This window comes from Anopheles coluzzii, chromosome 3 (genome assembly GCF_943734685.1).
Source record: "Anopheles coluzzii chromosome 3, AcolN3, whole genome shotgun sequence".
NCBI classification, from domain to species: Eukaryota; Metazoa; Arthropoda; class Insecta; order Diptera; family Culicidae; genus Anopheles; species Anopheles coluzzii.
In genome coordinates, this window is record NC_064671.1 from 24,210,696 (window position 1) to 24,226,726 (window position 16,031).

Sequence of the window (16,031 nt, forward strand, 5' to 3'; positions counted from 1 at the left end):
TTTTTCCCTTCAATTCAGGTGGAAAAGACTCACCAACACTACACTAAAATCATTAATTTTTTCTACTCACACTCCCCTGCCCTTGCACTATCTCATCATAATCATTATCATCATGAACCGTTGATGTAAGAAGCGTGTAATAGAAAATCAATCCCACTACTGGTGGAGCAGCGCGCAGGGAAAAAGGTTCACTCGTCCCCCCACCCTTCCAGAGTAAATACAACCTTTGAAGCTGTTCAGTGTACCGTTTCGTATCGAAAATGGACCATTAAGGTACTCGTACTTTCGTTACCAAATAGGTTAGTTGATTGCAAGCTGCCAGCTTTCTTCATAGGAGGAAAATAACGGGTGAGAATAGCTAAGAAGTTTCTTTTTGATTTCATGATTCTACTACGATCATGCTGCAACTCTAGCTCTATAACAGAGCTTTTAGTAGTGATATTGGTGATATTAGTCTGTAGTATATATTCCCTTAAGAAGCCTTCTTCTACTTTTATTAGGCGTAACGTCCTACGCGGACATGCCGGCCTATACAGGCTTTCGAGACTTAATTCATTACCAAGCAGCCGGATAGTCCATCCTTGCTACGGGCAGACAGTCCATTCTAGGTTTGAACCCATGGCGGCATGTTATTGAGTCGTACGAGTTGATGACTGTACCATGGGACCGCCCTATGAAACCTATCGGTGTCTAACATTTTAAATACGCCGAACTCCATCCTTGTATTAGGAGGAATAATTAATAATAATTCTAAGGCATTCAAAAACGATTGCTTATTGAATTGAATTGAATTTGTTGGCCAAAATATGTTTAGTTTGTCTATATATTATAAAATGATTCGAGATCGAAGAAAGTAGTTAAATTTGATTCATCATTTATACTTCAACAAGAAATAAATAAATAATTATATGATTTGCCATCAATTTTATCAATTTCTTCTGTGTCAAATCTGTGTCAATTTCCAAACCAAATTTGTCATATAAAATGCCCTTGAAACCTGTTATTAGCCAGCAAACAGAGTAACTGCCGAGTTTTTTGTCGTAGTAATGATAATTCCAATTCGTTCAAATAAGAAATTTATATTTAAAAATGTAAAGTAAGGCTGATATAGCATAGAAGGGATTGATCCATCGATCATAAAGCAACCACGACTTGACTGTTGACCGCTAAGCAGTAAATCCAAACAACGAAACATCGCAATTGACGGCCGTCCAAAGGTAAATCCCTCCACCCAAAGAAGAATGTTGCGGCAACAGTTTCCCTTTGCTCGTAATATGTTTCTTAACATTTTAAAAACATTTTCCACCCACCAACTTGAAACTTGCCGACCTTGAAACTTATGCCGCACATGCCTGGCCCGAACAGCAAATGTAAACATAAAGAAAATTCAATGCAAACATTGTTCTTTCAGCTCGTAATGCTGCTACGATGAAAAGAGGGAGAAAAGTTTTACGATTTTTTAGCCAAACAATTTGATTGCAAATAAAAGGATTTCAAAAATAAAATGATCATTAAACTGCAGTACATCGCTCTATAGATGATTGATTTATAACGCATTAGAAAATGTGAAATACAAATTTAATTTCATTAGTGTAATAACCCGCTCGATCACAAACAGATAAGACGAAAGTACAGCAATAACGGATTCCCCTTCATGTTTCGATGTGCTCGTTGATCAGGTCGTTGTACATATTCGCAACGGGAAACATCAGCACGGGAATATTCCTCCCCTCTGTCATATATGGAATCCAGTAAGCACAAATGGTTGAACAACCATTGCAAATTATGATTGCTGCATCGACGCCTGGTGCAGTCGGTGATGGTAATGGTCAGTAGTGTGCAACTGGCAACGACGGACACGGGCGACAGTGTTGGAGTGTAATTTTATTTATTTAAAGCAAGTCCCTCCTCTGTCCTGGTTGATAGTTTATTTATTGGAGTAAAAAAAATAGCAGCACTTGTTTGTAAAAAGGGGGAAAATAAGGGACTCCCTTCAACGATAATGACCTTGATATGTCGCAGGGAATATATCTTGAGAAAAACACAACTGCTTTATTCCTTAGTTCAGAATGGAATCGTCTTTATTCACTCAATGTGTACTCTGATCGAGTCTTGCAATGTTACTGCGTTATGCGTGTTACTATGCAACATCTCCCCCCTTAATTCACCAATACGGTTCAAACCTGGCTGGTGGCCTACGAATTCTTCGAGGTCTTTCCGCTTTCACGGGTTGAGCAGAAGATGCAGGCATCGGTGGAGTGGCTTGAGTAGTAACTGTGGACGATGATGTTTGCCAATTTTCTCCTTCAATTTCTTCAGCGGACTCTTCATCAGCTGAATAGTAATGTTCTTGTTCAGTCATTTCAATTGAGTTTTCAACTGCCTGTGGAGTTCCCAATTCAAATTCGTCAAAGAAAATAGTTAACAAATTTCCAGTGTCGTGACAATTTCTATTTCCACACGATGTTTCCTCCTGTAGACGCTTCTTCAGTTGATTTGCATGTGAGCGAATAATTCGCTGGTTGTCTTCCAAAAACACGTTGTAATTCACTCTACCGACTCGTTCGACTATTGATGCCGGTTTCCACTCCCAGGAATTATTGCGGTGGACTTGGGCATAAACCGCTTCTCCAGGATCGAAGAATTTTCTACCAGCTTCTGGCTTTTCATTTCGTGACCGTGAAACTGGAGGTAGTAATAATGACTGAACTGTTCGAATAGGCCGCTGAAACATCAATTCAGCTGGAGACTTATCTGGTGTAGGTGTGGTTCGATAAACTTGCAAAAAAGTCTGCAAAGCTTCATCTAAAGTCTCTCCTCCTGCTCGAATTTTTCGCAATGTACGCTTTAGTGTGTCCACGAAACGTTCTGCCAAACCGTTTGACTGCGGATGGTATGGTGCAGTACGGATGTGACAAATACCCAATTGTCGTTCGAAAAATTCAAAAAAGTCTGCAAAGCTTCATCTAAAGTCTCTCCTCCTGCTCGAATTTTTCGCAATGTACGCTTTAGTGTGTCCACGAAACGTTCTGCCAAACCGTTTGACTGCGGATGGTATGGTGCAGTACGGATGTGACAAATACCCAATTGTTTGCAAAATGCTTGGAGTTCAACCGTCTCGCACCGGGAGTCAAATCAGAACCTGGAGCTTTTCAAAGACTAGTTGACGGTATGATTGCTGACATTCCTGGCGTTAGAACATTTCTAGATGATGCTATAATTTTCGGTAAAACTTGGGAGGCACACAAGCAATCATTAGACACATTTCTTCAGCGTTTAAAAGAATATGGCTTCCACGTCAAGCTGGAAAAATGTCATTTCTATCAAACTGAAATTGTCTATTTGGGGCATGTGGTAGATCGCAACGGCATACGTCCTGACCCAGAGAAGCTGAAAACCATCGCATCTATTCCAGCACCAACGAACATTTCCGAATTAAGATCGTTCTTAGGAGCTGTGAATTTCTACGGCCGATTTGTGAGAAACATGCATGAACTCAGACACCCGTTAGATCAATTGCTAAAGAAGGATACGAAATGGAAGTGGAATTCGGATTGTCAGACATCGTTCGAAAAATTCAAAAAAGTCTGCAAAGCTTCATCTAAAGTCTCTCCTCCTGCTCGAATTTTTCGCAATGTACGCTTTAGTGTGTCCACGAAACGTTCTGCCAAACCGTTTGACTGCGGATGGTATGGTGCAGTACGGATGTGACAAATACCCAATTGTTTGCAAAATGCTTGGAATTCAAAGCTGGTGAACTGGATACCATTATCAGAGACTATAGTTTCTGGAACACCAAACGTTGCGAATGATTGCGTTAAAAACTTGATAGTTGTCTTTGCTGTTGTAGTTTTGGTTGCATATACTTCTGGCCATTTTGTGTATGGATCAACTACAACCAAAAAATACACGCCATCTACAGGACCGGCATAGTCCACGTGTACCCGTGACCATGGCTTTTCCGGCACAGGCCAAGATTCAGGTGTTTCTTTGATTGGTGCTTTGCCAGCAGTGCAACATGAAGTACAACGCCGGACAAAGTTTTCGATATCGACATCCATTCCCGGCCAGAAAACGAAACTTCGAGAAATGGATTTCATTCGCACCATTCCAGGATGACCGCGATGGAATTGTTGAAGTACCTTTTTCCTGTAAATGTTTGGAACAACAACTCTGTTGTGAAACAAGATACATCCATCTACATGCGTTAACGATTCTTTTCGTGTGTAATACGAACGAATGTCTTGATTTTTGATTGACGACGCTTCGTTCGGCCAGCCTTCCCGGATGAATTTCAAAACAGCTTGCAGTGTTTCGTCCAATCTTGTTGCTTTTTGAATGTCAGCAAATGATACTGGTACTTGTTTCAATGATTCGTGCATGACGTTTTGAATAAGAGTTGGTACTGGTCGTTTTGGACAGAAAACTGGTTTTACATTGGGCTTCAGAAACAGTTTCACCTTCGTTTTTGTGCAATGTCCAAGCGAATCATCGAAAACTGTTGGATATTTCGATTGAAGCTGTACTATTCGATCCTTTGGACATGCTGATGAAACTTTCTTACACAGTACATCGAAGGGAATTGCCCATAGATTAAACCTATCTATCCAATCTATACCTATAACATTTAGGACTGGTGATGATGTAACAAAACAAACACATTTCTCTGTAATCGCATTAAGGATAACCTCGCATTCGAATTCACCGATAAGCTTGAGTTGTTCTCCCGATGCATTCGATGCTTCAATGGATGCTTGAGAAAGTTTCGGTTGACCCAAATGTTGCCATGTTGTTTTAGAAATAACTGTTATGTCACTTGCGGTGTCCAGTTGGAGTGATGTAGTTATGCCATTGATTATGATAGAGATAAATTTCCTTTTAGCAGTGTTTTTCGTGACATGATTAACGAAAATTCCCTGAGATTTCTTTTGATTTTGATTTTGATTCTTCTCACTCTTTTGATATGTGTTGTTGTTTGAAGATTTTGATCTCATGGCTTTACAGTAACCTTCCTTGTGGCCTACATTTTTGCACACTTTGCAGAGATGATCTGTAAAATTGCAATCCCGTACAAAATGCATTTTTCCACATTGCCAACAAGGAGTACGAGGGACAGTATTCGAATCTGATTTCGGTTGACGCTGATCTTTTGAATTGTCGAATCGGGAAGGCTGTGGCAAACGATACGGTTTCTTCTCTGAAACTGCATGCACGGAATGCTTCGATCTTGATTGATTTTCGATCATCGTTGTATCCGCTTTCAGATTGATAAGCCGTTGAAATTCTGCCATTAGTGTTTGAATGTTCACTTTAGCCTCCGGCGTCGCGTTTTCTATTCGAGATAGCAGTCTTGCTCTGATATCCGAGAATTCCGGAGCTTGCAATCCGCAAATGAAAATTAGACATTTGAAATCGTCTAATTTCAAATTCTCGAACTCAGAATCCTCGCATGCCTTATTCACTCTTCCGCCGTAAGTGATGATATCTTCTAATGCAGATTTCACTATCTGCAAGCACTGGTACCTTTTGTGGAACACCGAATATTGCTTTCCGAAGATTTTTTTGAGAATATTGACGGTTTCTTCAAACGAATTTTCATGCGGTTGCTTCGGAAGAATGTAATTCACATACCGGCTGTGAGCGGACGTTTCCAGCTTCCTCAGCAAAAGTCGCACTTTCGCCTCGTCATTCAAACTGCTGGCATCGTTTTGAAAAAGGTCTTTGAAACGTACATACCATTTTTCAAAAGTGATGTTGTTTTCTTCATCGAAACGAAACTCCTCGATGGTTTTCGATAAAGATTCAAGGATTTCGTCAGGACTTCTAGTTTTAAAAGCAGCCATCTGTTGAAGAAGTTGAGCCATTTGGTTGATAACGGTTTCAAGGTTTTCATTGTTCATCCTTGACGCTAATTCTCGTTAGCTTCAGAATCTCGTGAGCTTCGGGTTCCGGGTTCAGTAATAATCCTCGTCGCCAAAATGATATGTCGCAGGGAATATATCTTGAGAAAAACACAACTGCTTTATTCCTTAGTTCAGAATGGAATCGTCTTTATTCACTCAATGTGTACTCTGATCGAGTCTTGCAATGTTACTGCGTTATGCGTGTTACTATGCAACAGACCTAATACGTAGGTTGGCAAAACAACCCACTTCTTGATCTCGCCAGTAAAAACGTATGAATAATTTGTTTATATGTTTCGGTCATGTTTATGTTGGCATAAAACAGAACGCCAGTTTTAACATTAAACCGCATGCAATTCTACTCGATCGTTCTAATATTCAAGATGATCACACAACAAGGTTGATCGATTTCTGTGTGCTTCACTTATCTACGGGTACGTTTTACGTAACTATCCTCCAATGCCCTACCAACGTCCGATACGGATTGCCACCCACAGTCAAGTGAGGTACATGAGCAACGTTAGCAAATTAGTAAGAAAATACTATGCAGTGCACATTACCCATTACGATGGAGCTAATGTAGGGGGAGTGGAAAGGCAAATACAAAAAAAAAGGCTGGATCGACTGTTTAGAGTATGATGGATTCGCTTGATGGCGTAATGGTCGTCGTGGCATCGATCGTCGGACTGGACGCAACTGAATGCAACGGGGCTCAGTGGGTGGTAAACGCGTGTGTGTGTATACTATGTATCGCTACGCTAATTTCCTGACCACCTGCTGCAAAACGCTGAACCGGCCTAATTGTAGCGCAAAAGTGGCGCACACAGGACCGAAGACCAACGTCTTCTTCGTCGCTTACCACCGGCCCCGAAAGACCTTCACAGTCGACACGACGGTTTAGGAAATGGTAGGAGAATTGCGCGCGCGGATCCACCACCATCAAAGATAAACACTCGTCGTCTATCGCCCGCCAGACTGACCTCTAAAGCTATCTTAATAGAAAGGGCGGAAGATGCTTACTGCCTTGCCACCGTTTCTAACTGACTGCTTGCAGTAGAGTGATCTGTTTATTATTGCGTTTAATGTATTTTGCGTTCACTTTTGGTGAACGTAGTCTGTACATTGATTGCTTTAATTGAACTTTAAAAGCGATTACGATAAACTCTTCGTTGGATGTGTGTTTAATATTCAAATCCTTGTAGTTAGTTTTTTTTATTATATATTATTATAGTTTAATAACAAGTAGGATATGTTTGTTCATTTACTAAGAAGAATAGATTATTGTTGTAAATAAAGAAAAGCTTTTTTGTTATAATAAAGAATAATAGTAAAACATATTATCGAATAATATTGAAAAACACAGAAAAAAAGGCATAAGTATTGAGAAACATTACAACAACTTAGAAAAAGTAGTTGAGAATGGATGATACCTTAATAATCAAAATAAATGATTAGTTTTTTAATTATTTATTATTATTTAGAGCATTTTTTTCTAGAAAGGATGGGAATTTAAAAAAAATGAAGTTTATTTTTATTACATTTCAGTTCATACATTTAAGTTAAAATTGTTCCAATTCAAAGAGGTTTCCATATGTTTTTTAAATATTTTAATGTACAATTTGAAAATTAAGGTATAGGCCTCCTTTGATTACAAAACAAACATCTGACAAACGATATAACTTTCTATCAAATTGGAAAAGTAAGCTAAACATAAACTGAAGAAAAAGAATAATAATAATAATAATAATAATAATAATAATAATAATAATAATAATAATAGTTATAATAATAATAAGAAGAAGAAGGAGAAAGAAAAGCTAGAAAAAAAACAAATAAAGCAAAGATGAAATGCAAATAACGAGCTAAAACAGATTTGTTAGTCTATTTTGTTTTAACGGACAGAGAACAAACAATCAATATGATCATATAAAAAGAGCACAGGGAGAGTTGAGGACACAACCCAACCACCACCTTACACAACAACAGACGTCCAACAAGATAAATACGATACCGGGACACGACACGCATGCCGGCAGGCAGGCGGGCAGCAGTGTGCGTCCGTTTTATTGCTGTCTAACGTTTTCTTGGCAAACATTTGCCTTCCATCTGCGTTCTGATAACAACGATTAGTCCCAACGAGCATATTTCAACTGCTCTCTCTCTGTCTCTCTCTCTCTCTCTCTCTGACCCGAGTGCAATGTGCAGCAATCATATTTTTCCTTCCGTGCGCACCGATCGCACCCATTTCCCTTACCCATTCATCCGATCCAATCCACACGCCCCATTTTTCAGCCCCACAAACGTCAATGATTTACAACCGCTTCGATTAGAATTAATTGTAACACACCAGAGCAGCGCGTCACGGTGGCGGCGGCGGCGACCGGTGGCACCCCGGTAGCAATTACTATCCGTGGTTCCGTGAGTGAATCGAAGGGGGGGGGGGGGGGAGCAGCCGTAGCGACTACGGTGGAGCTTTCCCTTTCGAAAACGAAATCAACGGGCCCACCCGAATGAGGTGGGTTTGTGCTGGTGGCATTAAAAAAAAGTAAAAACCTAGCAAGCCTCCATTGCACATTGCCTTGGCAACACAGCACAGTGAGCACCTTGGATGCGAAACTGACGCTTCCGATCGGGGAAGCCAACCAGCCAGCCAACCAGCCCCATTTGGAGAAAGCGTAGCCGAAAAACCATCATTAATACCACTTAGTTTTGGACCACTTTCGGTGTGTCGGTGCGCCGTGGTGGTCGTGGGGCCTTGGCAGCGGAAACCGACCTAGGAAAGAGAAATATGTGGTCGTCATGCTACTTGGCCCGAGTGTCAGTACGCGGAGAAGAGAAGTCAGTTTTGAGTTGCACAGCAGGCAAGCAGCAAACGAGGCCCCCGTTAATGAGTAATTTTTCACAAAAACAAAATCTATTATTTACGACACCGTAATAATTCCCTTTTCTTTTAACCGGCATGCCATAGACATAAACATAAAAGAGGGGAAAAGAAATAAGCGTATATAAAACAAAGGTTTCCTCCAAAAGGGCAGTGGAGAGGGGGGGACTTCATTTACTGGATAGGGTTCCCCCTTAAAGCATGTGCACTTTTTCTTGCACAACACATTAATGATACGAAGGGACATTATATCAACTTCCGCAGGTATCTGGTACACTCTTCATTTAAAGGGGAATGGCATAAAAGCCACCGAAAATCGATAGATCATAAAGCCTGGGGGTGCGGCGTTGTGGTAAATATGATTATCCTATCTTCTTCTTCTTCTTTGCCTCAACACAACCGTTGTCGGTCAAAGGGGTCTCGGCCTGTACCCACTTGTGGCCTTGGCTTTCAGTGACTTTATGGATTAACCCCACCATAGCAGGATAGTCAGTCAAGTCCTACACGTATGGCGGCACGGTCCATTTGGGGCTTGAACCCATGACGGGCATGGTATTAACTCGTACGCGTTGACAACTGTACTACGAGACCGGCTTGATGATTACCCTATAGCAAGTGATTTTGATCTGACCTCCCGCAGTCCAGAGTAGTGATATACTGTATGGAGCGCATCCACGACTCCGAGTTAGTCCGATTCCGACTCAGGCAAAATTAAACCACTAGATCCGCCCGGAGTCGGAGTTGTCTGGAGTAACCCGGAGTCGCCCGGAGTCGCCCGGAGTCGTTCGGAGTCGTTCGGAGTCGTTCGGAGTCGTTCGGAGTCGTCCGGAGTCGTTCGGAGTCGGAGTCATCCGGAGTCAGCAGGAGCCGTGTGGTGCTTGTGATCAGACATTTCCTTTCGTTGTGTTTTTTTTTGTCTTTCACTTTGCGCGTGTACTTCCTATACAAGCCGACCTCGGCCGAATCCAGACGACTCCGTCTGCAGCCGATTCTGGATGACTCCAGACGACTCCGGACAATTCTGAACGACTCCGAAAGACTCCAGACGACTTGGACTCCGCACGACTCCCGACGACTCCAAATCTGGACGACTCCGAACGACTCTGGGCGACTCCGGACGACTCCGGACGACTCCGGACGACTCCGGACGACTTCGGGCGACTTCGACTCCGGGCGATTCCGGACGACTCTGGGCGACTCCGGACGACTCCGGACGACTCCGGATGACTCCGGATGACTCCGGATGTCTCCGGATGACTCCGGACGACTCCGGACGACTCCGGACGACTCCGGACGACTTCGGGCGACTTCCACTCCGGGCGATTCCGGACGACTCCGGATATTGTAGTGCGGACCTACCTTCCGGAGTCGATTCCGAATTTGTCGGAGTCGGATCGGAGTCGACTCCGGATTTTTGCCAACTTTACCCATCACCAGTCCACAGGCTTAGCTTTATTGGGACTATTTTGAAGATTACATTTGGCATTCGCAAGCACAGCAAGATTGTATCAAGCTGTTTTTGGTATTGCACAAAAAAAAAAAGAATTGTCTCTATCAGTGACATATGTTTCGTAATCGAAATTTGGGTTATCATGGGTTGCGTAGCAGGAGAAGTCCACAACATCCATAATCGAGTCCCGGGTGCATCAGAAGAATTGAGGGGAGAGATTGATTAACATCGCTTCCAAAATACACTTTTGTGACACTTTTACAACCCTGGGAACATATTTTATCCCTTTTCTACTTGAATAGCACTTTTTATTCCTTTTTTGATTAAAACAAAAAAAATACAATCATGCTCTCACAAAAAAGAAGCTTGTCACTCAAAGCGACACACCAAAACAGCAATTAGTAAACACGGGCAACAGTAAACAAAGCCGGAAGGTGCAATCCTCTGATACAGCCTGCACATTACACACCCCACCCATTTCTCTTATCGATTGATCAATATTCATTCATAACCTGTCACTCCCAATGATACTGGTGCCCCTGATAGCATCGGCACAAACCCCGTGAGATATACGTGCGACAAAACCGCCGCGAATGGTCTAGGGCGACGACGAAAGCACGCTTCTTCTATCCTTAACCTTGTCGTCAGTCAGTCGGTCGGTCGGTCGGTCGGTCGAGGCTACAGCCAAGAGATAAGAGAGTGTGTCGGGAGAGTGTCGCACGCCAGAAGCGATCGCAAAAAAAAAAGAACGAACATGGGACACGTTGGCGACACAGTTACAATTAAATCTAAAGCCGATGGGCTCTTTTTAATAAACTGAACTGGGTCCTCGTGAACTCTCTTCCCTTGGTATTCAAAGCCATCACCTTCCGACTAGCTAAGCAGCGAGGTAGCAAGGGAGTTGTCGGTTGCCCAAATGGAACGGATTCTTCGGTTCGGTAGCAGCACACACCGTCTTTAGCTTCACAAATCCGGAAAAGATGAACATTTTTCCCTCCTCCGGCTTTGCGGCGCCGTCGGCATAATATCAAAATATTAATAAACGTTCCACCTGAGGGATTTACAGATCACACGTACTCCCCATAAGGGAAGAGAAACCCTAATCCCAGGTTTTCCACGCTGTTTCCCCACCAAACAGTTCAGGTCGCAAGTTGGTTGGGATGGTCTTTGGTCTCCCCCGAAAGTTTACCGCTGCTTTTGGGGAAGTTGGCACTATTGGGAGCCGTTCTGCCCGCGGTGTCAATGACCCGCTCAGTTGTGTTTGCCGTTCAGTTTAGTAGCTCTCGCTCAATTCGCGGCGCCCGAGGGGATCTGGTAGGTCGTCGGACTGGCGGTAAATGACGCACTTTTTTGCAAATGCTAATAAATTCAGCCCACCGCGAACAGCGTACTGGTTTGGCAAAGGTTCAATTTCATCTCACCCTCTAAGCACCATCGGAAGAGGAAGCACAAAAAAAGAGCCAGTGGTGCTCTCTACCTTCATCCATTTTGCAGCGCGGCGGTGGATCGATAACGAACGGTGGTTGGACCTGGGGAGAGGACCGGAAGTGGCCCGCAAAAACAACGAAAAAGCAGGGAGGAAAGAAGAGGTTTATGTCGAACCAGCTGGTCGGATTGTTGGGACCGAGAAAGCAAGAAGCATAATGTCACCTTCTTCTTCTCCTGGCGGATGTGGTTGCCGCCAGAACGGTGGCATCGATGGGGAGCAGAGGGAGGAAAACAATCTGTTAAATGGCCGTGTTTATTTGTTTGTCCAATGGAAGAGAGAGATCGAGAGATACAATTAAATCCCACCAGTGTAATGAAGGCATTATGGATCTTCTCCATGCGCTGGAGGAAGAGAACAGCTCGAGCCGGAACGGCAAAGAACGCAATATTTGTTTTACGAACGGTACCGTTTACCGTTTGCAGATAATTAGTAAAGTATTGTAAAAATATTGCAGAAGCAAAAAATACAAATTTTTTTGGGCAATTAAACGGACTTTGAACATTAATCTCTCCGCAAGCATCCGAGATTTTGTTGGGAGATTAAACATGCGCTCACACTTTTAATAGCATATTAATTTAAAGAAAAAAATCGCACACCAACAACAGTGCTATTCATACGAGCGAAGTGAGTGCTAACTCTTGGCGAATAAATCTCTTCTGTCCCTTGTCTGTCGGTCGATGCTACTAACGGCCATCAACAATTTACATAATAACATCCAAACCCCAAAACACGCTAAACCGTTCTCTACGAAAAACGGTGCCGTCATCGACACACACTTCCACATACTTGGTTGTGTGTGTGTGTGTAGGAACGGTTAACGGGCCGTTTACACGAACACATAATTTTAGAAAATCATTTTTATAAATGAAACACACACGTGATAAAGCAGGGGAGAAGGAGGAGTAATGACCCAACGCACAGCTGTAACACACAACGACAAGGGTGGTCAATTCTTCTACCAGAGGGATTTATAGATAGAGCAGTGTCGTTCGCTCAGATTGATTATGACATTAAGAAAATAAACGCACAAACACACAATCGCTCGACGACATTTTAAACATTCCTTCAATTGTTGACACTGCTTGAACAGAGCCCATTTGGCATTAGAACGAAGCAAAGAAAGCGTTTGATCGTTTTGCAGGGTTCGTCTTCCTTTGGCGCAAAGACGATCGTCGCAATTGCACGTGTACACCACTGTCACCGGACTACTACTGTGTGAGTTGTGAGTGTATAGCACACATAAAGAGTTAATTAGTATGAAATTAACCAAAAATCGGGTTATTCACACCGACCACACTGCATGATAGGCTGATAAAACATGCGTCAACATCATGGCAGGATACGTTTCGTTTCGCCATCATACGATTGTTTATACGACTGTGGCCCAGTACTACAACCACCATCACCACCGAAACGAAGTCTAACAGCAGCAGCGGTAAATTTATTATTTCATTATGGTTATATTCTAGGCCAAAAGCCGTAGAGCGCCAGGCGGGGCAATAAATGGAATGGAAGCCCCTTTGTGACCGTGTGCTGTGTGACCGAGCAAAAATCAATTCGAATTAGAACCGGGAGCACTGGATGGCGCGCTGCTGCTGACCGCACCCGAGCCCCCCTAGGCGGGTCGTTTAGAGGTAAGGCAAGCACGGTGGTGCTATCTTGCGTCAAAGAATGGACCGAAAACATTTAACGACCCCTCTCGTCGGTTTGCTTTATGACTGAAACTCGGTCAAAGTTCAGCAATTGGGGGGGCAGTCGCACCCTGTGCAACAGTGGCGGCGGCGGCAGTGGCGTTCTTGCGTTTACCGGAACTTCCATCATTGGCCATCCAGTGGTGCCGCGCGCTCATTCGTCACGGCACGTGCTGTGCTGAGAAGGCCAGAGGTACAGCAACTTTGTTTTGAAAGATTTCGAATAACTTTTTCTGCGCCAGACACAGGGACACAGAAGTCAAACTCATTCGCCAAGTGATTTGGGGCATTTTTGATGGCCATTTAAGGAGAATGGCGCGAGTGAGAGAGAGAGAAAAAAACTCCAAATGCAGTATTGTATTATGCAGAGCCTATGTAAAAAATTGAATAATTTCTTCATTCTGTAGCTCTCAAAAGTACAATTTAATGGTTATTTTATACGAAAATTGCATCTATGAAACGAATGCCATGTACGTTATGCTGAACGATTCACAAGAGATCGACAAACATGGCATTACAATTGACTTCCCGCCGCCTGACATTGACATCGGCCACAGCGCGAGGGTGCTGCTGGTACTGCTGCTGCTGCTTGACATGAATATTTATTATTAGAACACTTCATCGCTTTCCACACTTCATACTTCATGTGAGTCAGACAGTTTGGAATGTGGTGGTGCGGGAGACTGCCATTGGAAGAAAGAACTCAATAAGAATGGGCTGGAAAGCCGTGACGTCAGGTTGTGTGTCTGAAGCGATTTTACTATAAGCATCGTTTCCTACAAGATAAAAGATACTTCCCTCATGCAATAGGAAATGGCCCATCCCATTGGGAAAAATGACACATTCAAGCATTCTTCACCGGGACATACATTTTGAAACACTTCTTCCTCCCGCCTATAATCATTACTGGGCAAGTCGGAATCGAAAGTGTAATGGCTACACGAGTCTTCAATTTCCCTTTCATTCTTCCGAATAGGCAACTGAGACACTTCCTGGTCAACCAATAATCGGACATAAAAATCCCAGTTACTCTCTTTCTCTCACACTTGCTGGATCAATCTGACCGATCGGCGTGAGTCGTTGGCAGATATCTCGAGACGTCTTCGCCAACGGGGACGGCAACGATTTCGCACCAAATACGGACAATAAAACCTCGCAAGACAGCGGCTAGCAAACCGGTTTGGTTTTGCATAACCAACAGCGCACCGCACATCAAGCTGGAACGGACGAATTGGCCATCAAGGCATCGAGTCAGCAAAGCGGGGAACTGTTTGTTTTGTACTTCTCACGCTGTGCGATCCTCCTCGTGGGGCTGATCCTTTGGGGATTTCTTTCTTCCTCATTCCCACGAAATGAACGCAACATGGAGGAGAGCGTTTGAAGGTATGACTCATCCATTTGAAGATTTATTTGTGGAAGGCTTGGGGACAGCACGTGTTTGGCGTTACGATATTGGCCGTCCACACCCACCGGAAGAAATCCATCGATGCCATTTGTCATAAGGCGTACCCCGGGTTGGCTTACAACTTTGTATTAAAAAGGTTGGTGGTTTGTAAAATAGACATTTCGCAAGGGATTTAACATGAAATTAAAGGATTTTACAATAAATAAATACAACTCATGAAACATAGCATGTTCAAATAGGATCCTTCTGCCGGAGAGTTTCACAATAATGTGGCCCATAATATTACAAAACCAGCCAAAAAGATCCACCCAGTCGATCGACAGCAGAAGTGTTTACTTTAACATGATTTTGCTGTTTAAATGTTGATTGCTTTGGTGTGTTAAATGAAGAATGACGTATAAATCCGTACACTAAGAAACAAGTAGCACAGCTAAAAAACACATTAACGGCTCGTCAGCATGAAGCAGCAGCTAGTAACACGGTTGACCTACATCATTAAGACCAACAACACCGTTGCCGTACGTTACTGGAGCGAATTCATTGAAACGGCAGCCGAGCGCGTTGGAAACATTGCTGTTTTGAATGATGTAAAGCAACAAAAAGGAAGAAAAAAGTCTCCCGATTTGCGTGTCTAGAGCGCCTCCCCTACCAGCAAATGGTTTCACACACGACACATCGCAATCCGGACCGCCGCGTTCGTCATCACCGTCGGTTATCACAGAATGTGCGGCGCACACAATCTCGGGCGGCCTTATGATTGCCCACCACCCTCCTCTCATCAGCCCATCCTTACCGTGTGATGATTGTCCACCCGGTGCTTTACAAAAGTAGCTTAAGAACATTCGGCATAATTACACGTGCATCAAAGTAGGCCAGCAGCTGGAAAGTGTAGAAACTCCCTGCGGAGTTTCGCGTTCACAACCGTCACTGCACTCCTCTCTTCCTGCTTTCAATGTACAAGAGACCTCCCATTTTATCAACAACAAATTCGTATGGGGGGCGAAAACGGGTAAAGCTAGAAGCGCCACTCCCTGGGATGGCCAGCCAAGCATGGTGATGAAACGTGTGCGTAATAAAAATGAAATATTTTCACGTCAACGTTAGAGTCAAGCCGCAAGCCTAAACTCCAAAGGTGGTAAAGACGCGTGGCATTGTAGTGGCTACTACAATAACTGTAATCCATCTAGTTGCCACTGGCCAAACACTGTACAC

At 43.4% G+C, this 16,031-nt stretch overlaps 1 protein-coding gene across 3 annotated transcripts in view; it reads right to left on the bottom strand.

The window, feature by feature from the left end:
• Nucleotides 1-16,031, bottom strand: part of LOC120955941 (serine/threonine-protein kinase GL21140) — a 32,978-nt gene that overhangs the window by 5,510 nt on the left and 11,437 nt on the right. The gene's annotated exons all lie outside the window — the stretch shown is intronic.